Source organism: Chrysemys picta, chromosome 5 (assembly GCF_011386835.1).
Source record: "Chrysemys picta bellii isolate R12L10 chromosome 5, ASM1138683v2, whole genome shotgun sequence".
In the NCBI taxonomy this organism is placed as follows: domain Eukaryota; kingdom Metazoa; phylum Chordata; order Testudines; family Emydidae; genus Chrysemys; species Chrysemys picta.
This window is the reverse complement of record NC_088795.1, coordinates 21,041,056-21,067,849: the sequence shown is the minus strand read 5'-3', so window position 1 is coordinate 21,067,849 and position 26,794 is coordinate 21,041,056. Positions and strand designations below refer to the sequence as shown.

General features: G+C 43.4%; 1 protein-coding gene across 26 annotated transcripts in view; it reads left to right on the top strand.

The window, feature by feature from the left end:
• PDLIM5 (PDZ and LIM domain 5) overlaps positions 1-26,794 on the top strand; it is a 233,188-nt gene that overhangs the window by 11,917 nt on the left and 194,477 nt on the right. For 15 of the 26 annotated variants that reach the window (XM_008179117.4, XM_024099936.3, XM_065596085.1 and 12 more), the window contains exon 1: positions 23,299-23,480. The exons of 1 other annotated variant lie outside the window; for it this stretch is intronic. The gene's annotated coding sequence lies outside the window, so the exon portion shown is untranslated. Of the gene's footprint in view, positions 1-22,963; positions 23,016-23,298; positions 23,481-26,794 lie in introns of those variants that run through there. 10 more of the 26 variants (XM_042856406.2, XM_065596066.1, XM_008179103.4 and 7 more) reach the window with 4 other exon arrangements.

The window sequence follows — 26,794 nt, the reverse complement described above, 5'->3', positions numbered from 1 at the left end:
CACATGAATGTTAAATCTGTGCCAAGTGGAAGGAGTCACTTTTGAACTAAGTGAAGTTTTATTATTATCTTTCCTGCCTGGAGGGCAGCCACTACCTCTTCCAGATTCTAGCTATAGAAGGGTACACATGGGATGTGGCTTTCTTACCAGTTTTGCAAACCCTTAACTTTGGGTTGATTGGCATCTGGGTCTTGTATATTTGAACCCTAAAACTCAGCATGGGGAGGGAGCGCCGCTAAATGGCTTTTCTGATTCCTTCTCAGTTAGCTTTTTCCCCCAGATCTATATTTCTATGATTTTTGGTTTCACAAACATTAGTCTAGAGCTACCTTGCAAAATCAAATCCTTTGAGCATCGCGGGTTTCTCTAGATCCGCCTTTCCCTCCTTGCGTGTCCTTCCCCCCTCTACCGCCCCACCTCCACCACTCAAAATCCATATAACTAGTTCTGGATTTAAGTCTCTTTAGCAGAGAAGCACAGCAGAGCCACAATTGACACACAGATATTCATCTCACATATGATCGCTTACTCTTGTTATATAGTTGAAACAATATTCCAGTTGTGTATAAGTCCTCAGTATAGCTTTAAATCTAAAACTGCTAGCTTGTCACTAAAGGGGGGGGGAAAGCTGGTTGCCTTCATATACCCCAGAAGACGACAGAAACTATCCCATGACTTTTTAGTTTCAGGAAAGAGAAAATAAAGCCCCTGCAGAAGAGCCACTGTGTTCCATGGAACCCACGTAGCATGTGTATTATTAGAACACATGCTGCCTCCATACAACTCTGGTGGAATGCTTCTCATTCCAGAGCTCTTTGGCTACCCTTTTATCGAAGCAGAATGAGTGACATAGTTACTGCTACCAGGCTGACAGATTTCATACAGGAAACAGGTAACACTACAACTCCGCTGTCCTTCAAGTCACTAGCTAGTTTCAAAGGGCAAACATGCTGATGGGGCCACAAACTTGATTCAGTAAATCAATGCCAAAATTCTTTCTATACGAAAAACGTTCACTGGAATAAGCACAGATGACAAACGTTCTTGAGAGAGAGAGGCATAGAAATCATCTTGGCTACTGTGACAAGGGATATCAAGCTACAGGGTTGGAAGATTCTAAATGCAAGATAGAAGTGAATGCCAATTTTAAATTTAGATGTGGGAACTGTAGAAGGACTGCCTGGTTCTAAAAGGCTTCAAAGCCTCAGCCAGGCTAATGGTCAATTTGGGCACATCAGGCAATACTACATATGATTCAACCCCAACATGAGGTTGCTATGTAGATTGCCAGTGAGCACCTCCTTTGTATGCTCGGCACTGGTTGTTTGCAATCTTCTCTGTTGCACTCTGAATCCAAGTCCTAGAAAGAATACATGTTGCTCAGACTTTGCTGCTGTTCCGTCTATTTCTCTTTTGCTATAACTCAGTCCCCTCCTGCTTTCTTCTCCAGTTTTAATTCTCACTGCTCAAGACCTCTGATTTACATGTCTTAAAACAGATGCCTGATGTTGTGTAACTTGAGTTAATTATATGACCTGTACACAGAGCCAAAAAAGAGTAGCTTGATGTCATCTTTCTGGCACTGTTAAATTTCCTTTAAATTACAAGCTTAGAAAATGTTGTCCAACAGTTGGTATCACTATGTATCAAAGTGGTGTTCTTGAGCAGGGTGTGGAAGGGTCAGAGAAAAGAGCTGGCAGCCTGGAGACAGAGGCCCAATTTCCCTTATGCTCAGCCTGTTTGTGCCTCTCCAAAGAACCGCTGGCACAGCCCTAGATAATCTTTTAAAAAGTGGAACGCTTTGCCTTATTTTAGAATTGTATTAAAACCACCCATATTCCATTATCCTTCTGTCTCATTGCACTCCCTTTGTAAGATCAATTGCTGATCACTATGGATCCTGATAAAGATTAGACTTGGGTTTCTTGACCAAAGTCAATGTTTGATAATACTTGGCAGTCACTAAACTTTTTCCAGGTTCAAGAGCTTTCCCCAAAGCATGGGGCAGCAGTAGGGGCCAGTTAATGATACAGATCATGGAAAGCTAATTTTTAAATGCTGCTTGGGGAGGAGAGTGAAAATAACTCATTCAAAACCAGAACTTGTTGAAATATAACTTCTGAAAATCAGGGGGAAAAAAACAACCAATCATTGGAAATCCTAATGATAATGTATCGCATAAATGACAGCTAATAATGGATGCGGAGGTTCCAAGCTCACTATGGGGTTTTTAGAAGAATATATACCCCAGAAGTAACTTAGTGACTATTTATATAGTCCATCAGCCCCTGAAATAGATCTCGGTCTCCATGATTCTTTGAACACTCCTGTTTTATATAACTGTGTGAATTCAACTCCCCAATCCATACCCTGCACAGCATAGCACACTTTCCTCCACTTTTCGCTGTCTTCCTTCCACCTTTCTCCCTCTCCTAGGGTCCAATCCTGTAATCACTTACTTGTATGACTAATTTTACATTGCTATGCCCCTCTCCTCTCTGCTGCTCCCTGCCTTTCCCACTTCCTTTGTTCTTCCCTTCAGTGATTTTTATCTTCACATATGTGCACTCATTGCCTACTTTGGAAATCTCTTGTGCCAGATTCTTAGCTAGAGTAAACTGATGTAGCTCTACTGACTCCAATGGCGCTACTCCAATGTATGCAAGGTAAGGAGCTGGCCTTTGCTGTTCATTGCCACAGCATCTTCCCTGGTTCTGAAGGCTTGGATAGTAGGGCAGAGCAAATCTCCTAAATTATAGGTGTGAAATTACACAAATTAACAGATTTATTTTTTTATATTAGTTGGAGAGGGAGATATATATGCGCGCATGCCTGAGCCAAACACCCTCACACTATGGGAGTTGTGTACAATCTCAAAACTTGGGATCCAAATTTTTTTCAAGTGGATGTTGTTTTTATAATGGATTGAACTAAAGGCCTAAGAGCTGAACACCTGCTCAGGTTCTGAGGTGGTGATCATGAAATCTAACTTCTGCAGCTTGAGCCCATCTCTAATTACAATATTGCAACAAACTGGCTGGTTTGTTTCTATTTCAAAATAGAAATACCTTATTAGAGCAGATTTGTGGCCATACATGACTGTACAGTTGGATCAGGAGGGAAGGAAATCTCTGCTCCAAAACTAGGCCTCCATATTGAGTAGAAGGACAAACACATTTTAATGAAGTCCTCAATATTGAGGCTGGACAAAGCTTTAGGTGAAAAATCAAAGACTCGGTGCATTGGTTACAAAATGAACAGATGCTAGAATATTGATCAGGAAGACATTTGGCAAATCACTCAACAAATCTTAAGGTTACTTGTAGAAGATACAATGTGAGACTTGATTTCAAATATGGGCACCTGGACAGGACATCCGAGTTCTGCATTTGGCTGTTCAGATAAACACTGCAGACATATCAATTCCATATTGTACACTGATGTGGTTTCAGCTGCCAAAATGGTAATATAAAGGTCTGCTCAGACTTTCTGTGAGGTAGATTGATGCATAACTCTGTATTTCCCACCTTTTTAATTGGAAAAGCTGTGCAAATGTGTTTAAAAAATGTAAGACTGTCTTTAAACAGTGGCAACCATAGGTAATGGCTCTTTCAAAACAGGGCATGTGTATCTTAACAAATTATTCATTGCTGTATATAATTTGACATTTTCACATTGGAGATAGGAAAGGAAAAACTGATATTGAAAGTGAGCATGTGACCAATAACAGCAGGACCCTCAGCAAAGAGATGACTTTTTGAATGAAGCAAGTACAAAAGGACAAGCCGTGCTTACAGGGATGGAAACACACACACCACCTGTCAGGCAAGTGGCTTGGGTAGTAATTTTAATTGGCCTAGGTCAGCCACATTTGTGTCTGCCAAACCCAGCTCAAACATGAGTTTGGTTTGGCAGACACAGTATATCGACATAATGGTGCCATCAGGGCCAGCTCCAGCATTTCTGCCGCTCCAAGCGCCCCCAAAAAAGTCGCGATTGCAATTGGCCGGGGGGGGGGGGGGCGCGGCAGTGATCGGCGGCGGCAGTTCAGCGGCAGGTCCTTTGCTCCTAGAGGGAGTGAGGGACCTGCTGCCCCTGAATTGCTGCAGGTGCTGCCCCTCTCCCTTGACGGCCCCAAGCACCTGCTTGTTAAGCTGGTGCCTGGAGCCAGCCCTGGCTGCCATCATCAGTGGGTCACACTGCTGGCCTAGAAGAGTTGTGTGATCTAAAAGCCTATTCTCCAAGCATTGCTGGCAGGCAAGGAGTGGTTGTTTTTCCCCAAGCTCTGAGAGATCACTCAAAAGATGGAGGACAGTGTCTGGTTCACCAAATTCCTGTGGCCAAAAGCAAAACTGAGATCCATGAGCTAACCCCCAACTAAGATGTTGGAGGAAGGTTGTGTGTTTGAGAGGGGCTTGCTTCCTTTATAAACTCTATCCTGAGAACCAAGTGCAGCCTCAAAACCCTCTTGTGCTGAAATTTTCCTTTAGTTAGCCTGAGTTTTAGGTGACTCATCACCCCTCCTCCCCACCCCACACACACAGAAAAATTCCTCATAGGCTGGTCGGGTCAAGCTCTTAAAATTACCTCCTCTAAAAGCTGATGCTAGTTCTGTCAATTCTCATTTTATTTGGGCTCTGTGTGGCATTTGACATGGTGTGACTCACGCTAGACCCCACTAGTCAGTGCTTGCAGCAATTTTTATTTTTATTTTTCTGGCAGTTTTAAACTGGTTCGAATGGTCTGTGCATCCAGTATGCAACAGCATGGTTCTATAGGCCCTTTCTGCCCCACTGTTAGAGCTGGATGTTCTTGGTGCTACAGGTTGAATTTCATGCCCTGCTATTACCCATTATTTATGTACATTGTCTTTGGGCCAGAAATATTGACACCATACTAGGTTTTGTTTTTCTGATTTGCAGATCTATTTGATAACTCAATAACTCTAACTGTACAGTGTTTTTGACAAATAGTCTGGTTAGAGATAAATCTAATGTAAGCATTGTACAAATTTGAAAACGATAAAGACAACCTTCTGTCTCTCTCCATTTCCCCCCCATCCAGTAGGATTTTTGTGTTTTTATTTATAGTAGGAATGCAGTTGGTTTCCCCCACGCGCGCCCTCCCCTCCCACCCCCCGTGGCTGCTCACAGCTGTGGAACAAGAATCTCTTATGTGAGCTCACAAGTCTCACTGTTCTGATTGATGGTTCCATTTTCCAGAGACACACAACTGTCATGGCTGTGAAGAGGTGAGTGAGAGGGAGTACCTTGGCAGACTTAAAAAGACTGAGACCTTGAATTTAACCTGGTATTTGATGACAGCACAGGTGGCAGTGGTTTCTTCAAGTGACAGCTCAGATACAGAGGTTATGAATCACCCAACTTCCATCTTTCACATTTGCAACAGTTACAAAACTTCCACTCCCATAGATATCCATCCATCTGGTGATATTCCTGACATAGCTGGCTCTTCTCCCCCCCTCGCCCCTTTCTAGTTTGCCTAAAATCTTAACTAATAGTATGAAGGCTAGAACGGAGTTGCTCTGCAGTCACCCACCAGTGTGTCCACATAAAGCTGCTGTTCTTACCCATGGTCTCAAATGGTTGCCCCCCCCCCCTTTTTTTTCTGTTACAGCTGTCCCCCTGCTGGATTTCTTTTTTGAGTGCCCCCCCGGCCATGGAACTGACCAAAGTCACAGCCTGGCCCTGCTCCTGGAAATGGCTTGTGCAGACTGACTGGAGCCATTGCTCTGCTCAGGGAGGTGGGGGCTTTTTCGCTCCTTTGTCTAGCTTCTTTGTTCGGACCCGGCTCGGTGTAGGGTGCTCTGCCCAGGTAAGCAAGACCTAAAGTGGCCACATAGCTGAGCATATGAGTCAGTCCTGTGACTCAGAACTTGCCCAGACATGTCCTGTGCCTACCTGCAGTTTCCCTGCCTTCTCTCCTCCCCTGGATTAAGGGGAACCAATCAAAGTTACTGGCGGGAAACTGCCTGAGTTTGCTCTTAAAACCAGACATTTTCTGATCAGACCAGGTGGCAAAGCAAGGACCTTGTCCGGGCGTCTGATCAGCTAGCGGTCTTCAGGGGGCCCTCTCCCTGCTCTCATTTGTTTTTGAGCGTACCCCTGTTTTTAAACTCCCCTCCCACGAACAACGAATTTATGCCTGGAGATGTCCTGATTATTGTAAGCGAATCGAGTCCTCTCTGCGTCCTCTGATGCTGAAACTGCTGTTCCTGCTGCTGCTTTGGGGATTGGTAAGGAAAAACCTCTTGCACACTCCCCTTGTTCTGGCTGCTGGCTTTCTTTCCCCAGCAGGCAGACCCAAGCTAACTCCTTGGTCTGTATCTGTCATCTGCTTCTAGCTCCGCAGCGCCTTTGCTGCTAGAAATAAGTCACTAGTTTAACCCTCCCCCCCCCCCGACACACACCACTCTGCCCTCTGGAACTATCCCTAGTATAAGGTGCACCCATTAGGTTAGATTTAGCCTTTAGTCTAGATAAATTGTAATTTCATTTTGCATAGTTGTGGTTAAGTTAAATTTAGAAAATTGCTTGCATTGTACTCTGGAAGTTAGGCTTAAAGAATTGTTGCATTGTGTTTTGTTACTTGCTAATTTGTGTAGTCTTGGTTAAGTTAAATCATAGATAAGATTTTGCTGTGTTCTGTATAATTGTCTCTGCTGTTTAAACTTGCAGCCTGTCTGTCTCTCTCTCTTAATCCCTTCCCCCACCCTGCTCCTACTGCTGCCAAACCTCAATTGTATTACTGAAGTCTAGCATAAAACCCCATTGGTTACCCCTTTTCTCTCTCTAACACCCCTCACATTTTACATTTACACCACAGTGACACATTTTTACCTAGAGTTGTTGGTTATTTAACACATTTTACCCATAACTGTCAGTTGGTTATATGCTGCTGTGACACACCCTTTACATAGAAACTGTTAGCTACCTGTTAAATTTGTACTTCAGTATTAATTGGTTACCAACTGTATTGTACCCTACTATTGAAACCCCTTATCCTATTTACTAAAAGAAACCTGTACCCAATTGTCTACCTTAACAAACCCCATACCCCTCACTATTAAATTTTCCCTGTTTTTGCATTTTCTTAATAAAGTTTATTTTACACCCCGCCAGTGCAGTAGTTGTCCCCCAAGATCCCCTACCTGCTGGCAGGGTCACCCTCCTTTCTAGTTTGCCTAAGATCTTAACTAATTGTATGAAGGCTAGAACTGAGTTGCTCTGCAATCACCCACCAGTGTGTCCACATAAAGCTGCTGTTCTTACCCATGGTCTCAAATGGTTGCCCTTCTTTTTTTTTTTATAGAATCACCCTTTTCAACTAACATTACAAACAATGAGGTGATATCTGGCTTACTTTTTAACCTTCTTCTGCAACATCAAAACTTAAATGCCCTGAGTCATCTAAATGTCCAACTCTCAACATCCATACTGGAGGATTGACCATATGTAGTCAGAGCCAGCTCTAGGTTTTTTTGCTGCCCCAAGCAAAAAAACATTCTGGCTGCGCCCCCCCACACACATTTTTTTTTTGGCTTTTACACATTTGCACTTTGCAGTTTTGTTTTGACTGTTTAAAATTTTAAAAAGTCAAAATTTGTAGTTACTGAAATAAAACAATTTCCTACTAGTGTAATTTTAACATTTAATTTTAACAAACACAATTACAAACCATTTGAGTTCAACTATACACTAATGAAAAACATAAGAAACTGGAAGACACTAACAAATTAAAAATGTATATGAACTGAATTTTTCTGGTTTTTATACTTGCGTAGTCTTTTAAGTCAGTGAAATCTAAATTTTTTGCAATAGTACTTTTAATTGAAATTAATGCGAGTCCTGAAAAACTATTTTGAGACCTGATAGACCTCAAATTTTTTAGTAATTTCAGTTTTGAGAAACTGCGCTTCCCAGAAGCCACTGATACTGGTAATGCTATAGCAGTGTTTGGAGTGAAAAAATCATTTTACTATAAATTCTAATACTTTTAGAAAAAAGAACAGGAGGACTTGTGGCACCTTAGAGACTAACAAATTTATTAGAGCATAAGCTTTCGTGGACTACAGCCCACTTCTTCGGATGCATATAGAATGGAACATATATTGAGGAGATATATATACACACATACAGAGAGCATAAACAGGTGGGAGTTGTCTTACCACCTCTGAGAGGCCAATTAATTAAGAGAAAAAAAAATCTTTCCAGCTATACTCTTAGCCCAGCAGAAGAGTCTGTCCTATCTCGGGGCCTCTCCTTTTGTCCCTCCAGACCCATGAATATGATACAGTTCTGCGGTGACCTAGAATCCTACTTTCGACGTCTCCGACTCAAAGAATATTTCCAACATACCTCTGAACAGCATACTAACCCACAGAATCCTCCCTACCAGCACTCCAAAAAAAAGGATTCTGCGTGGACTCCTCCGGACGGTCGAAACAACAGACTGGATTTCTACATAGAGTGCTTCCGTCGACGTGCAAAGGCTGAAATTGTGGAAAAGCAACATCACTTGCCACATAACCTCAGCCATGCAGAACACAACGCCATCTACAGCCTCAGAAACAACCCTGACATCATAATCAAAAAGGCTGACAAAGGAGGTGCTGTCGTCATCATGAATAAATTGGAATATGACCAGGAGGCTGCTAGACAGCTCTCTAACACCACATTCTACAGGCCATTATCCTCTGATCCCACTGAGGATTACCTAAAGAAACTACACCATCTGCTAAAAAAACTCCCTGACAAAGCACAGGAACAAATCTGTACAGACACATGCCTAGAACCCCGACCAGGGGTATTCTATTTGCTACCCAAGATCCATAAACCTGGATATCCTGGACACCCCATCATCTCAGGCATTGGCACCCTAACATCAGGCTTGTCTGGTTATGTAGACTCTCTCCTCAGACCCTACGCTACCAGCACTCCCAGCTATCTTCGAGACACCACTGACTTCCTGAGGAAACTACAATCCATCGGTGATCTTCCAGAAAACACCATCCTGGCCACTATGGACGTAGAAGCCCTCTACACCAATATTCCACACAAAGATGGACTACAAGCTATCAGGAACAGTATCCCTGATAATGTCACAGCTAACCTGGTGGCTGAACTTTGTGATTTTGTCCTCACCCACAACTATTTCACATTTGGGGACAATATATACCTTCAAGTCAGCGGCACTGCTATGGGTACCCGCATGGCCCCACAATATGCCAACATTTTTATGGCTGACTTAGAACAACGCTTCCTTAGCTCTCGTCCCCTAACGCCCCTACTCTACTTGCGCTACATTGATGACATCTTCATCATCTGGACCCATGGAAAAGAAGCCCTTGAGGAATTTCACCATGATTTCAATAATTTCCATCCCACCATCAACCTCAGCCTAGATCAATCCATACAAGCGGTCCATTTCCTGGACACTACTGTGCTAATAAGCGATGGTCACATAAATACCACCCTATACCGGAAACCTACTGACCGCTACACTTACCTACATGCCTCCAGCTTCCATCCAGGACACACCACACGATCCATTGTCTACAGCCAAGCTCTAAGATATAACCGCATTTGCTCCAATCCCTCGGATAGAGACAAGCACCTACAAGATCTCTATCAAGCATTCTTAAAACTACAATACCCACCTGCTGAAGTGAAAAAACAGATTGACAGAGCCAGACGAGTACCCAGAAGTCACCTCCTACAAGACAGGCCCAACAAAGAAAATAACAGAACACCACTAGCTGTCACCTTCAGCCCCCAACTAAAACCTCTCCAGCGCATCATCAGAGATCTACAACCTATCCTGAAAGATGATCCTTTACTCTCACAGATCTTGGGAGACAGACCTGTCCTCGCTTACAGACAACCCCCCAACCTAAAGCAAATACTCACCAGCAACCACACATCACTGAACAAAACCAGTAACCCAGGAACCTATCCTTGTAACAAACCCCGATGTCAACTCTGTCCACATATCTATTCCAGTGACATCATCATAGGACCTAATCACATCAGCCATACCATCAGGGGCTCGTTCACCTGCACATCTACCAATGTGATATATGCCATCATGTGCCAGCAATGCCCCTCTGCCATGTACATTGGCCAAACCGGACAGTCTCTACGCAAAAGAATTAATGGACACAAATCTGACATCAGGAATCAAAATACTCAAAAACCAGTGGGAGAACACTTTAACCTGTCTGGTCATTCAGTGACAGACCTGCGGGTGGCTATATTACAACAGAAAAACTTCAAAAACAGACTCCAACGAGAAACTGCTGAGCTAGAATTGATATGCAAACTAGACACAATCAACTCCGGTTTGAATAAGGACTGGGAATGGTTGAGCCATTACAAACATTGAATCTCTCACACTTGTTATCTAACTGTCTGTCTGTACTCGGCTAGCTTGATTATCACTTCAAAAGTTTTTTTTTTTTTTTTTTTTTTCTCTTAATTAATTGGCCTCTCAGAGGTGGTAAGACAACTCCCACCTGTTTATGCTCTCTGTATGTGTGTATATATATCTCCTCAATATATGTTCCATTCTATATGCATCCGAAGAAGTGGGCTGTAGTCCACGAAAGCTTATGCTCTAATAAATTTTTTAGTCTCTAAGGTGCCACAAGTCCTCCTGTTCTTCTTTTTGCGGATACAGACTAACACGGCTGCTACTCTGAATACTTTTAGAGAAGTTTTAGGACTTATTAGCTCGGATAAAGCTATTAATTCATCATACAATTCTACTGCATCAATGTCAGCAGTGTTATCAGTACTGAGCGCTAAATGTAGGTCTTGGCAGTGCTTTGAGGTCGACTTTGGAAAACTGAATTTTAATATTTTCAATATCCTATAAAAAGTCAAGTTTCACAATGACCATGCAACTGACAAAATCTTTCTTCAATGGAAGTTATAGCTACATCCAAAATACAATAGAAACCTTCCACTTTAAACCTTTCGTTTGGATCAAGAATAGGATCATCGTGAGCCTCATAACAAAACTGTCTTGTATTTTTTCCAAGGACGAATGAATTGAGATGCAAACGTAGATTCAAAATCAAGATCCTCTGCTATTGTTGCTGCTTTGACAGTTTCTTCAAATCCTTCATCTGAATGGTATCTTTTAAATATTCCAGTGTTTCATTCAAAATCATCTTTGCCTTGGATATGTCTAGTTATGTTCTGCGTAACTTTGGTCAAATTAATTTGATTTAGAATATTATGCCAAATAACCGTGCAACATGAAAATTGAAACTGCATCATTTTCTGAGCCAATGTTTCAGCTTCATGTCAAAATGAAGAATCATATGACAAGTCCTGGCTTATTTAGAATAGTGCATCGTAAATCTCTCCTGATGAATATCGGAATGGTCTAATAGCAACTATCCTGCTTTCCCATCTTGTTTGACTTAGAGGTTTAAGTGTGAGTTTTTGTTCAAGATGCTTCTTCAAGACTGCCCAATGGTGTGTATGGAAGCACTAAAAAAGTTGTAAATTGCTTGCACTGTGGTAAAATATGAACGGCATCTTTAGATGATTTGGCGGCATCACTGACAACCATATTGAGTGAATGTGCATGGCAAGGAATGAAAAAAGCTCGGTTGTTTAAATTCAATATTCTTTGCTGTACACCTGCATGTCGTCTGCACATGTTTGAGCAGTTAGCGGAGCCTGGAACGCGCATATTTTCTAAAGGTATTCCAGTGTTGCAATCTCTGTAGAATTACATCTGCGAGGGCTTTCCCAGTAGTTTCGTTCACTTGTATAAATTCTAGAAAGCGTTTACAAATCTTCACGTCTGCATTTTCATCAATTTTCAGAAATCTTAAAACTATTAACATTTGCTTGGTTTTGCTGAGATAGAGTACAATCAACTATAAGTAATTTGGCATGTTTCAAATTTGATAAAATTTCATTACACACTCCATTAGAAATTAATTCTATCTCATTTTGTGTATTTTTACCCAAATAATGGCTGTGAATCTCTCCATCTTTCACTCTTCATACATGCTTAGCCATAACATTATCAAATTTTGCCAATAACTCAACCAATTTTAAGAAATTTCCATTGTTCTCCTAGAAAATATCAGGGGATCCACAGAATGGGAGGCACTGTTCACCGAGGAAATTAATGATCGCCAGTAAACGTTCCAACACCATTTGCCAAGGTAGAATTTCTGAATTTACGTGACGTTGCTGTACCGCATCGATTGTTGTATCGGAACGTAATCTGTTTGACAGTTCAATCCAATTTGTCAATGAGCGTAAATGCTTTCTTGATTCATTTTCTTTCAAATGCCGATGCAAATTTCACCAGTCATTAAAACCTACAGTTGCCAGAAGAATGTCTGTTACAGAACAGTTTGCAGCAAAACCAAAAAACTACATCTTTGATCTGTGAAGACACTAACCATGATCTATTAACTTGTTGCCCATTTTTCTCTTCATACTGGATGGCATAAATTGACAGTTCGACTCATTAAATGGATATTCAAATGTAAGATGTAGTTTTGAAGGACCTTTTTTCACAATCATTCGCATTGCATCAGTAATTGTCGGCCATGTACTTGGATCGGATCCTATGTCAGTCTCTCCACCTTCCAATAATTGTTCTTCAGTTTTAGATTTGGATAACAGTTCTTCGTTTCTGGACTCTTCAGCTGAAGTAGTAAATCTTTGGATTGTAATCATCTTTATCAGTTAGAGAAGATAATCTTTGGTCAGATTGTTCATCTTTATCAGTTGATAAAGGTAATCTTTGGTTTGATTTGGTCTTCATCAGTTGATAGATAATCACCTTCAATGCATTGCTTAGAGCTTTCTCCTTGATTGACTACTTTTTTGAAGTACTAGAGTTTTTCTAATTCTTTGCTGTTTCTCTTTGTTGCCGGTAGGCAGTACCGGACAGTCACTTTTGTTTTTGTCCCAGCATTTTAGCCCTATAACCACTGGCACCAAGGCGAAATGAAAATTAGCACGAATGGTGCTGATCGAGCAGCAAAGTACATACATGTAATCGTGATTTGAGTGACCATGGCACAACATGACATGATATTTTTCATGTCACGCTCCTATTGCACTACTGTATTTGCCGTAGTTAAGGCACTAGTCATTGGGGCGAGAGAGCTCCCCGCGAGCTTGGATACACACTGGACCCAGCCCTGCTGGTGTTTTCCCCAGCATTGAGGCAGCCCAGCTGGGAGCCCGAGGGGCATGCAACGGAGAGAGCTCTGGGGCTGGAGGAGCCAAGGAAGAGATGCTGGGCTTGCTGGACAGATGCTGCCCCTCTCTGCCAAGTCACTCACCCCTTGCAGGGGGGGAGGCAGAAAGAGAATCCAGGCACCGGTGTACTGTGCGGGGCTGGGGCGGGAGGTGGCAGCCTCTGGGGCTCCAGCAGGCAGAAGTTTCCCAGGGACCCTCCCGCCCGGCCCGACTCTTACCTCAGTGCAGATCTGGCCTGAGGTGGATTCATCTCCCATTGCCGCTGCTCCTGCAGCTGGGAGTTAGCGCTGCTGCTGGATCCCAGCCCCGCTCATCTTCGGTCTTTGCCTTGGCCCTGGCACGAGTTCGGCTCAGCCCGGGCTGCCGCTCCTCCCCTCCCCTGGCAAGAGGCGGCGCAGAGGGGAGAAGGAGGAGGCAGCAGAGGCGGGGACAAGCCGAGGAGGAGCAGCCCATCCTCTGCAGCTGGGGCAGGGCTGCACTACCGGCTCACGCCTTGGAGGGGGTGGGAGGGTGGCTGCTGCCCATGGGAGAGCAGCAGGGACTCGCTCCCCACTTAACCAGCTTCCTGCCCTGCCACACCCTGGCGGCAGAACAAGCTGTTTACCGCCCCCTTCTTCTCCCCCCACCCCACCCCCCGGGGTGGTGTAGGATCCAGCCCAGGACGCTGCTTCAGGTTTGAGCTGGGGCCCCTGCATTATGCCGCCCCAAGCGCCTGCTTGTTTAGCTGGTGCCTAGAGCCGCCCCTGTATGTAGTGTTTCAGCAATATAGTGTGGCTGTACAGTTTTAACTTCAGACGACACAAGTCTTTGGAAGCACAGGCATAGCTGGTATTGGTAAGGTCAGTGGTTGCTCTCCAAACCTAAAGAAGCTTTAACTAGAAATGGAAACACCAACGTCAGAGTGCGCTTCAGTGACCTCTACATCTCACAAATGAGAGGAACACCATGGCCAAGTTTGAGCCTACCAGGATGCAGTGCAGTCTTCTGGCCAGCTATAGTTGGAATAGGCTATCAGAACAGTGAAGAATCCTTAAGACAGTGAAGATGATCATGTGGTGCTGGCAAGTTCATTGAAGTGCTTCCCTTTCCCCAGATCATTACCTCTGCCATATGCTGGGAGATTGTGGCTTTCTCCCAGGTGCAAATGCCTCTTTGGCATTGGCAGAACTGGGAGATGGTGTCTTGTGTATTTATGAAGTAGGTATAGCGCTGGGCAGTGTCCGTAGTCTTGACATTTTGAGTCTAATAATCTCAATTAGTAGCATCACATAATTGCTAAACAGGATGGGAAATCTGTGTCTTGAGGTGGAAAAGGGGTTGCGCACTGTGATCCTCTGCATTACCTATGAGAAGATTGGCACTATCTCTGAATCTTCTTGTTAGTGGACAACCCAATTCTTAACTTCTGCTATGTCTCTAAGGTGGGAGAGCAGAATTCCATGTATCAAGGTTGAACAGTATCCAGTACAGCAGAGAGCCACCAAGATGTGTGAAAGTATACACCTTCTCACATGACAAGAATATCTATCAATGCAACGAGTGACAATTCCGTTCTGTGTCAGAACGGAAGTGCTAGAAGTGCTTTTTAGAGGGATCTAGGATATTGAGAGCAAAGCCACATGGCTTTCAATGTAACTCTTTGCCAGCTTCTTAGTTAGCTTGCTCAGAAATAGGTCTGATATCCAGTCCAATCAAATGAAGGTGCACATGAGTAAATTCAAATGCTTTGAGTTCAGCCTAAAAAAGTTTGCCTCTTAAATGCATGTTTGACTTATCAGCACTACCAATATCTCAGCCAGTAATGCCAATTTACACCTCCCCTTTGTCTCCTATCACTTTCATCTTTGTATCTTTTTCCAAGCTGGCCCTGAGGTATGGAAGAACTTTCAGGTCACAGAAGATGGTTAGGATATGATAGACTAAGGTCTGGTCTATACTACCCGCCTGAATCGGCGGGTAGAAATTGACCTCTCGGGGATCGATTTATCGCGTCCCAACGGGACGCGACAATAGATTCCCCGAATCGGCGCTCTAACTCCACCAGCGGAGGTGGTAGTAAGCGCCGCCGACAAAAAGCCGCAGAAGTCGATTTTGCCGCCGTCCTCACAACGGGGTAAGTCGGCTGTGATACGTCGAATTCAGCTACGCTATTCACGTAGCTGAATTTGCGTATCTTAAATCGACTCTCCCCTGTAGTGTAGCTGTACCCTAATTCAAACCCCTTCTAAAGGACATTCCTTCCACAAGACGTTTGCACATACCCCAAAAACAACAGATTAAGGATTTTTTTAAAAAATCAAAAGTAATTTCTTCCTTGGAATAAACAAGTACATCTTGTCTTTCTGTGTCTAAGATGGTAAGCTCTCCAAAGCTAGGACAGTAGAGTCATAGAAATGTAGGGCTGCAAGGGATCTTGAAGTCCTCAATCCAGCCCCTCTGCTGAGGAAGGACCAATTAACCTAGACAGCCTGACAAGTGTTTGTCCAACCTGTTCTTCAACTTACAGTGATGGGGATTCCACAGCCTCTTAGAAGCCTGCCTTTATAGTTAGAAAGAGAAGGATGATCAATTCTCCATGCTCATTGGAGATGGCAAAAGTAGTTATGGGCTTAGATTGCAGAAAGGGACATTTAGGTTAGATATTGAAAACTTACAATAGCCCTTAACATATTTGAAGACTCAGATCCCCACTCAGTTGTCTTTTTTCTCAATATTAAATATAGCTGGTTTTTAAACCTTTCTTCCTAGGTCAGGTTTTCTAAACCTTTTATCTTTTTGTTGCTCTTCACTGGACACTTTCCAATTTGTCCACATGTTAGCTAAAGTGTGGCATCCAGAATTGGACACACTGCTCCAGGTGAGGCCTCACCAGGGCCAAGTAGAGCAGGACAACTACCTTTCATGTATTTTTATACATGACACTTCTGTTAATACACCCCCAAAATATTAGCACTTTTCTTGCAGCTGCATCACCTTGACTCGTATTCATTTTGTGATCCACTATAACCCCTATTCCTTTTCTGCAGTACTACCACCTAACCATTTATTCTCTCGTTTAGCTGTGCATTAGACTTTTTTTTCCTTCCAAAGTGAAGTACTTTGCACTTGGATTTCAGACATTTCTCTAGTTCATCAAGGTCACTTGAATTCTAATCTTGTCCTCCAAGTGCTTACAACCCCTCCCAGCTTGGTGTCATTGACAAATTTTATAAGTATACTCTCCACTCCATTATCCAAGTCATTAAGGAAAATATTGAACGGTACCAGACCCAGGACTGACCCCTCAGGATCCCACTAGATACATCCTCCCAAACTGAGAGTGAACCATAACTGCTCTCTTGAGTATTTTCTTTCAACCACTTATGCACCTACCTTTATGGCAACTTAGTCTAGACCACATTTCCCTAGTTTGCTTATGAGAGCATCTGAGACTGTCAGAAACCTTAATAAAATTAAGGCATATCAGATTTACTGCTTTCCCAATCCACTAGGCCAGTAACCCTGCCAAAGAAGGAAATTAGGTTGGTTTGGCATGATTTGTTCTTGGCTACTCCTTATCTTATACTCCAAGTATATAAAAACTGATCATTTAATTTGTTCTAGTTTTTTTTTTTTTCCAGGTACTAAAGTTAGGTTGACTGGTCTCTAATTCCCCAAGTAATCTTATTTCCTTTTATATTAAAAAAAATTGGAGAACAGCAAAAATGCCACTTATGGGCTGGGACCTCACCCATCCTCCAGGACTTCTCACAGATAATTAATGGTTCTGAGATTGCTTCAGGTAGTTCCTTAACTTCCCTACCATCGGGCCCTACTGCCTCTAATACATCTACCTTAGCTAAATACTTTTAGCATGATCTTTCCCAATTTTGGCTTCTGTTCCTTCATTACCTGTTTTTTATTTGCTTTTCTATCCCTGTGCTTTCATCATGCTTGTACAGAGCTGTGCATGCTGCTGGTGCTTAATAAATTATAAATAACTTCAAATGATTGTTGTTCTTCATCCATGTTCATCCATTCTCTGACTGAGAAATTCATCTCTGCTTGTATCAACTCTAGTCTAAACCACATTAAGTTACTGTTGTCTATTTGCAAGCAGAGTGGTTTTCATGCTACAGCTTGTACATTTTCTCTTCCCAGGGTAGTGTATTTTGTAAAGGACTATAGACAAAGCTTCACCTCATGTTATAGCACTAGCTTTTTTAAAAGTCAATAGGAAAATTCTGATGTTGATCTACAAGACGCTTCATGATCAGTGTTCTTAGCATATGGCAGGATTAATATCAAAGTACAAGTTATAACAAACTCCTCCTCAGTGGGGATTATAATTAAAACACACCACAAACAGATGTATAAACCACTCCCTGTTGCCAAGGGAAAGGAAGTTTAAACAAACCAGCTGGGATTGATTAGGAAGAGAGGATGGAGGTACTCACTCTTGTTACATGTAGGGCCCTGATAAGAATGCTATATGATTAACGCTGGAAGATTATTCCTTGCCTCAGCATGCTATAAAAAACAAATGAACTAGAACTATGCCTCAGTGAGAGACTGGATGATTCAGTGGTTAGGGTGCTAGCCTGGGACTTGGGAGACCTAGGGTCAGTTCCCTCTTCTGCTAGACTCCCTGTGGCCTTGGACAAGTTACTTACTCAGTTCCCCACCTGTAAAATGGGAATAATACCTCCAGGGGGGTTGTGAGGTGTTCAGGTACTTGAGTGATGGGGGCCGCAAAAATCTTATGGCAGGTTATATAACTTGACAGACACAAATCTAGTTTGAAGCACTTCCTCACAGCATGCCTGCTGGATTCCCTAAGATTACAAGTTCCAATTATCTTACTCATTTGGATGAGGGAAAATATCTATCCTTTTGCCCTAGGCTTATGTATCGTATAAATATTAAAAACATAGGTTGAAATCCTGACCTCATTGAAGTTAATGGCAAAACTCCCAGTGACTACACTGGGGCCAGGATTTCACTAACCCTAGAATGCTGCTTAAGTATTACAGTAGTCGGTGCCCTATAGTTACCTGCGGAGGGAACAAAGAGGCTACAAAACAGCATACAACACTGTGGGTGAGCATTGCTTTTGGAGTATGACCACTGATGGATTACAGGTGAGTGACAGCTTAGGAGCAGAGAAGAGACAGGTCAAACTTATTCATTTATTTTGTTTATGGCAACTGTCTTCCACTCTATCTGTGGACTTCACTGCTGCTTACTGGACACCAGTGACTGACTAGTGGATGGGAGAAAGTGAATTTTGAGGGAAAGTCAAAAATGGAAAAACCTATTTTAAAGGTGCAGGCACTAAGGCTATGTCTACACTGGCAATTGAAGGACACATCTTTTCTTTTAGCGGTATTAACTTTTTTGTCTTTCGGGGGGGGGAGGGGTTCACCATGAGCATGCACCAGAAGGGGGGGATGTTCCCATGGGGGGGGACGGGAACAGCACACAGGAAAGGCAGATATGAGACAGGAGCATAAAGGCAAGTAGATCAGTTCTGACCATGACTTTGTCAGACCTAGAATCTGTGAAACAGGAATAATGTGTCTGCCGCTTCATAAGTGGATTGTGTGGGCCAAACTAAATTCAAGGGTCAGATCCTGGCACTTTCTGTTACTGTTTTGTACCAGACCACTTAATCAGCTGCCCTAAATTTCTTCAGGCATCAGGAAATCCCTGCTTTGCCAAGGAATATTGTAGCTTGATGGTGTGTACAAATGTTCTTAATTCAGCAATGAATACCATCAAAAACAGTGAGCTGCACTTCTTCTTTAAAAAACGAAAAGAAAATATCAAGTGATTCCAAGTCAAACAAGATTACAATTTGCCATGGCACAAGTGTCAGATTTCCAAAACACAACTGACATCAAATTAACATCCATATATCAAACACTTCGAATTTGTCCAAGGTTTGGCCACATACATGCTATGCCTGAAGCAGAAAGGACATGTTTGGTAGGTTTTAGGTGGATTGGGCAAAATTAGCCTGGTAATGGAAATATGCTCACAACCTTAAGTACAGAGATTTCTCCTGACTATAAAACTATATATTGGCCATTTTTTGTGTGTGTACATTTTTTTAAATTCAGTGAAGTATTCCAGGATACGGTTGGTATGAAACTATACACAATAAAACGTATTTTGTTGTACTGAATTTTCCCTATTTAACTTGCAGCAACACAGACCTGCAAAACTCACTCTTACAATGTTGCCACTTACAATTTTATTGCGAGTCTTATGATATTAGGCTTTTTCTTAAAGACCCAGTTCCTGGTGTCATGTGATTACATAAGGACCTCAGCTTTTGTTTTCCAAGTAAAAGTAAGTTTTGTTTTCTTTGGTTTTGTTTTGTTTTTTTCCCTAGCCTTCAGGCTTGTGGAGAAAAGCTTGGAGAAAACCTAAAGGCTCAAAAACCAGAAGGCAAATTCAGCAACAAGAATTAAAATTTTAAAGCTCTACTGACTTTTTTAAACAAATCTCACTATTCTTGAGGGCCTGACTTATTTATTTTTTTTATTTATTGAATGCTTGGGATTAGCAAGAGTGCTGTTAAGTCATAGATTCTTTAAAGAGAAGTTCTTTCTGGACTGAAAGTCAGCGCTAGCCTATGATTTTAAATTACATCAAACCTAGTTTCAGAAATAGAAACTAAAACTGGAAGTGTTGATACAGCCTGTATGACTAGAACAATAAATGATTTGCTAGTAAGTATTCTGCAGTGCATCATTTGTGTGTGTATACCACTAGATCATTTCACAACCAGAGCTGCTAATCAGTCATGGTTTTCTATTGCGGTTGTTGTCAACCAGGGGTTTGGGAACCGGGGGGGGGCTGTCAAACAGGACTAGCCTGGGTTCTCCCTTGACATTGTGGTGCCTTATGCAGGCCCCTAGTCTCCATGGGTGAGGGGGATTCCCAGGCCTCTGGGCAGGGGTGGCAGGGGGAAAACCACCCCCAGCACATTTGAAAACTCTTGGAGGACAGGTGGGGTCCTAAAAGACTGGAGAAGGGCAAAAATTGTACTTGTGCTTAAAAAGCAGAACAGAAACCCAGAGAATTATAGAACAGTTACCTTAACATTGATACCTGGAAAGGTACTGCAACAACTGATTAAATAATCAGTTTATAACCCTCTTATTCTCCAGATGCTTACAAGGAATAGCCAGCATGGATTTGTCAAGAACACTTCATACCATACCAAACCAATCTAATTTCCTTCATTGACAGGGTTACTGTCCTAGTGGATGTGGGGAAGCAGATGTGCTATACCTTGACTCTTAGTAAGGCTTTTTGATAGTCTCTCATGACATTCTCATAAGCACCCTAGGAAAATGTGGTCTAAATAAAATTACTATGAGGTAGGGGCACAACTGTTTGAAAGACTACTCCAAGAGTAGTTACCAATGGCTTGCTCTCATATCCTCCCACTTTATGGAGTGGGGTTCTGCAGGGGCTGGTCCTGTCTGATACTAGTAAATATTTTCATCAATGACTTGGATAATGGAGTGGAGAGTATACTTATAAAATATACAAATGCCAACAAGCTGGCCCAAGTTACAAGAGAAATTTGCCGCAAGAGAGATTTCAGTTAGTTTTTAATATCTGTCACAAGAGGGTGGTTAAGCTCTAGCCTAGACTTCCATGAGAGGTTGTGCCATCCCCATGACGGGAGGTTAAGAACAGGTTGGACGAACATCTGTCTGTACAAGGATCATGTCGCTATAGCAGCACCTTTGAGGAGGCAGACTCTCATTGTTGTGTATCGGCAACAGCCTCGCATAACTTCCCCCAGCTATGCTGTTCTAGTAATTCAGATGGAAGTGATGAATGCATGGATAGTTGGGGCCATATTCTCCTCTGGGAGGAAAGGCTGGAGTTTCCTAGTAAACTGCAAATGGATAAGGGTATTTCTCATTAATGAGGCTATATGATATTCTAGGCTAAGTGCAAAGTCAAACAGGACCCTCAGGCTTTGCACTACCTTGATATATTTCAGAGCTGGATGGGACTTCATGTGCCTGGGGAATGTAATGAGTGACATTTGCAGGAGGCATAGTGCCAAGCTCTTTTCAAGCTTATAAATAAAACAGCATGAAATTGACCTAAAAACCTTGTGACAGAATGAAAAATCATTGTTATGGGGAACTTTGTTAGTTCAGGGAGGTAAATCATGTGATGGAGCTTGTCTCTGCGTGTAAGAGATTTTCTTTTAGGTTGAATAGAGATGCTTAATTTGGGGGAGGGGAGGGGAGGTTGGGTTGAGAGGAACCATGCCTGAAAGAGCAGTCCAGTCCAGCTATATAAAAACAGTCACAATGGAGGAAAAAAATGAAGATTATCAAGTCAAGTTAAACAAGACCCACAGCAGCCTTAAGCCTCAGTGCTACAGCTTTTGCTCACAAGTAAGTGGCTTTACTGGAGCTCATGCCAAAGTAAAAATCTCTGAAGGTGGGGAGTTGGAGAACAAGATTGCACACAGTAGCTTGCAAAATTGCAGGTGGCCCCTGGGTCCATGCACACCCCCAGGAAAGTTAATATCTGTATTCAACGGGAGCCTTGACTTGGCCCTGATGCTGCAAGGTGAACTCTAATTGTATATTATTTAGCATAACTGTTTAATTGGATAAATCTTTTCTTTTGCAAGTCATTTTCACTGTAATTCTCTTTACTGTTAAAATGTATTTGCTAAGTGCCTACCCCAGTCTCTAGGTGTTTTTGCCACAGATTTTTTTAAAAATTAAAGCAAATAAAAACATATTAAAACTCCCCCAGCAGCTTCTCCTCACTTCCACAGTAAGAAGTAACTAACTAGAGCTTAACTCAGTTTGCTCCATCCTAAAAATCCTAGCCTTTATGGGACTTTTAGGGAAAGAAAAGTTTGGTAAATGGTTGAGCAATCCAATGTGCTGGGGGGTGGGGGGGCAGTTATTGTCCTTCAGACCAAGAAAGGCAGTAAGTTCTAATGCTGATAGTCCCCCTAGAGCATAAATACTCTTATAGTGAGGGGACTTTGGCTCTACTGTCACTGCTAACTACAGCTGAGGCTGTAAGGTTCAAGGTTTACATTCAAAAAGAGGGGGAGAATTATTGTACATATGTGAATACAAGAGCTAGCTGACTGTACACACAAACATACTCAACAGGCATACCTCCAGTGGTTGAAACACAGGTCTGACAGCCACAAATTTTCCAGTTCTTACCCTGACTTTGTCAATCACTTCTATTGTACCTGGGACTTAGTCACTTAACTTGTCTGACTCAGTTTCTCCTGCTATAAAATATAGAATTCTTACTCAGAAATATTGTGTTAATGTCTGTACAGTGCTTTGAAGATGAAAAGAGCTGGATTATCAATCTCCGTCTATTCACTGCACACTTATTGGACCAGATTTTAGCCCTTTGTTCTGCCCAGCATAGGAGAATTTGAGGGGGCTGTCTGGAACTAATTATGGCCACAGTGTTGAGGGTATGCCAGGGCAAGGGAAGCAGGTCAGGGACAATTTCTGGTGATCTTTGGCTGCTGGCAGAACTGCCCCCCTCTCCCCCACCCCAAGGTGGCTCCAGTATTGGGAGAGGGTGGGGCACAAGTGACAGTCACTTGTGTACTTTTACCTGGCAGTGCCTAGCACAACTCAGTCACATGCCTGAGGATTCCAGCCTAAGTGTGTTACAGCTGCTACTAGCAGTACAGAGTGGATACTGACTGTTACTGGTCTTATTACGGCTGGATCTTTCTCCGAGGTAGCTATTGTATATCATTTACATGATTTTTATACTCAAGTGAACGCTGAGTTTTTTAAATCATTCAAGGTACTGGCACATGGCCAGGATCTCTGTGGCAGAGAGGTGCCATGCAAGGGAACTTGCACTGGGCTGTTAACAATACTCTGCACCCTATGCGCCTCGTTCATTGGTCTCTGGCTGCCCTTTCTTGTAGGCCTGGGCCTTTGTTTGTGCATGTGCAATCTTTTGGCTCAGCAGTCCCGGCCTTTAACCCTCCCCCCGGGTGCCCCCCCCGTGCAGTCTGCCAGGGCTTTCTTCTTTCTCGGCTGCGGCGCGGCGAACTTCCCCATCCCTCCTGGGCCGCGGGGGAGGAGCAGAGAGAGGCGGAAGTGAAAACAAGCCCCGTGGGACGCAGCTCCAGCCTCTCACAGGCGCTGCGAACTCTGTGCTCCTCGGCTCCGCGCGGCGGCTGCAGCCTCCCAGGTGAGCAGGTGCCGAGCGCCGCGGCCGGGGCAGGGGCCGCCGGGGCGTTTGCCGCTGAGTCCCGGCCGAGGCGGCTGGGCGCTCAGGTGCTGAGAACTAGCCGGGCTGGAGCGAGGGGCACCTGCGAGAGGAGCCGGGGGCAGCTCCTTGCTGGAGCGTGTCCTCCTCTTCCCGGAGCTCAGTGCATGGGGTGGGGGGCTCCGGCTGGCAGAGCCGCCCCCGGCACGGCGCGGTGCAGCGCCGGGCTCCCGAGCTCGGGGGCGGAGAGCAGCATCGGCAGCACCATCTATTGCTGAGCGAGACATCCCACCCCCAGTGCCCGGCCGGGGGGAGAAGGCGCCTGGTGCAGCGCGGAGGGGCATGGGCGGCAGTGTCTTGTCCTCTGCGGCCCCCAGCAGGGTGGGTAGGTCAGAAACCCCCCCGGAGATGTGGGGAGGAGAGAGTCACTCCGAAGAGAAGCGGGAGGGAAAAGCAGCGATGTCTAAACGAGGGTCCCGTTGAGTTGATCGGAATTGCTATTGACTTCGCGACCGACTTCGATTTATTTGGTTCCCCCGTCCTCCCCCGAAATCCCTTTTGCCACCTCTACAGTGGTGTTTGTTTTTAAGGGAAACAACAAACACCGAGCTCTTAATACTAATTACTGTGTAACCGATTTGTTTTTTTCCTTTCGAGAACTCTACTCAAAGAACCAAACAGAATGGACACCAGAGTCAATCTTGTTTTGTAGGTGCTAACGCTGCAAGCCTGTGTGTGCATGTGCCCATGCCGGCTTGCGCCCGCCTCAGGCTCTCTGTTTTGGTGTTTAAATGCAAGAGTGTTGCACAAAGTAGCACCAAAAATGGTCAAGAGAGAGGAAAAGGAAAATTCATAGCTGAGCTGGGTTGGGCAGGTTTAGGGCGTGTAATTGTTTGATCATCCTAGCCATGTATTTCCTCCTGCCCGTGGGGACTCTTGTAACTAGATAGCTACAGGAACAGTAAAGCCAGCAGTTTCACTTGTATGCCAAGACATACTTTTTTTAAAAGTAGTGTGGTGTTTAATGCTGCATCTTCTGCATTCTGTGGATGACTTGGGACTGCACATATAAAACCAAACCTCCTTTTTGATGGTTTCATACTATTACAAATATGTCTAAGATGTCACTTTTTGGGCCACTGGGATCTTCACTGCAGCAGAACACCAGATTTTCCCAGAAGCACAGGCCCCGACCACTTCTGCTGAAATATCATCTCTATAATAGCAGCTAAGAGTCCTGGGGAACCTTATAGACTAACAGATGTATTGGAGCATGAGCTTTTGTGGGTGACACCCACGAAAGCTCATGCTCCAATACGTCTGTTAGTCTGTAAGGTGCCCCAGGACTCTTAGTCTGGATCTGTAAAAGCAGCAAACACGGCTACCCCTCTGATACATCTCTATAATGTTATCTATTAGCACTATTGGAGGTATGACCCATGGTTGAGCAATTCTGATTCTGTCCAACAGAGGGCGATGATATACATACTACTTTATGATTAGATGGTGAAACCCATTGTTGAGCACTTACACAAGAAGGCTCACCGAACGCTCATCAACATGAGTGAGAGTTTCACAATTTACCCCTTAGCTAGTTCATTGTGCAATGTTTTCACTGAGACAAAGTCAATTCATAGACCCCTGCGTTGATACAAAATTTATATCCACATCCAATATGCAAACATGGACCGTGGATTTGGGCTCTAGATATAAAATTTGGATACGCATCCATCTGCTTATCTACAAACATGTCTGCTGATATCTGCATCCACAGATATAAATTGGGCATCCGTGGATTTGCAGGGCTCTGTCGATTCAGGTGGTGATACATAGATTCATAGATTATAGGACTGGAAGGGACCTCGAGAGGTCATCGAGTCCAGTCCCCTGCCCGCATGGCAGGACCAAATACTGTCTAGACCATCCCTGATAGACATTTATCTAACCTACTCTTAAATATCTCCAGAGACGGAGATTCCACAACCTCCCTAGGCAATTTGTTCCAGTGTTTAACCACCCTGACAGTTAGGAACTTTTTCCTAATGTCCAACCTAGACCTCCCTTGCTGCAGTTTAAACCCATTGTTTCTGGTTCTATCCTTAGAGGCTAAGGTGAACAAGTTCTCTCCCTCCTCCTTATGACACCCTTTTAGATACCTGAAAACTGCTATCATGTCCCCTCTCAGTCTTCTCTTTTCCAAACTAAACAAACCCAATTCTTTCAGCCTTCCTTCATAGGTCATGTTCTCAAGACCTTTAATCATTCTTGTTGCTCTTCTTTGGACCCTTTCCAATTTCTCCACATCTTTTTTTAAAATGCGGCGCCCAGAACTGGACACAATACTCCAGCTGAGGCCTAACCAGAGCAGAGTAAAGCGGAAGAATGACTTCTCGTGTCTTGCTCACAACACACCTGTTAATATATCCCAGAATCATGTTTGCTTTTTTTGCAACAGCATCACACTGTTGACTCATATTTAGCTTGTGGTCCACTATAACCCCTAGATCCCTTTCTGCCGTACTCCTTCCTAGACAGTCTTTTCCCATTCTGTATCTGTGAAATTGATTTTTCCTTCCTAAGTGGAGCACTTTGCATTTGTCTTTGTTAAACTTCATCCTGTTTACCTCAGACCATTTCTCCAATTTGTCCAGATCATTTTGAATTATGACCCTGTCCTCCAAAGCAGTTGCAATCCCTCCCAGTTTGGTATCATCCGCAAACTTAATAAGCGTACTTTCTATGCCAATATCTAAGTTGTTGATGAAGATATTGAACAGCACCGGTCCCAAAACAGACCCCTGCGGTACCCCACTCGTTACGCCTTTCCAGCAGGATTGGGAGCCATTAATAACAACTCTCTGAGTACGGTTATCCAGCCAGTTATGCACCCACCTTATAGTAGCCCCATCTAAATTGTATTTGCCTAGTTTATCGATAAGAATATCGTGCGAGACCGTATCAAATGCCTTACTAAAGTCTAGGTATACCACATCCACAGCTTCTCCCTTATCCACAAGACTCGTTATCCTATCAAAGAAAGCTATCAGATTGGTTTGACATGATTTGTTCTTCACAAATCCATGCTGGCTGTTCCCTATCACCTTACCACCTTCCAAGTGTTTACAGATGATTTCCTTAATTACTTGCTCCATTATCTTTCCTGGCACAGAAGTTAAACTAACTGGTCTGTAGTTTCCTGGGTTGTTTTTATTTCCCTTTTTATAGATGGGCTCTCCTTTTTATATATACCTCTCCTTCATACCAGATATAGAATCTTTAACGGTGACATAAACAGA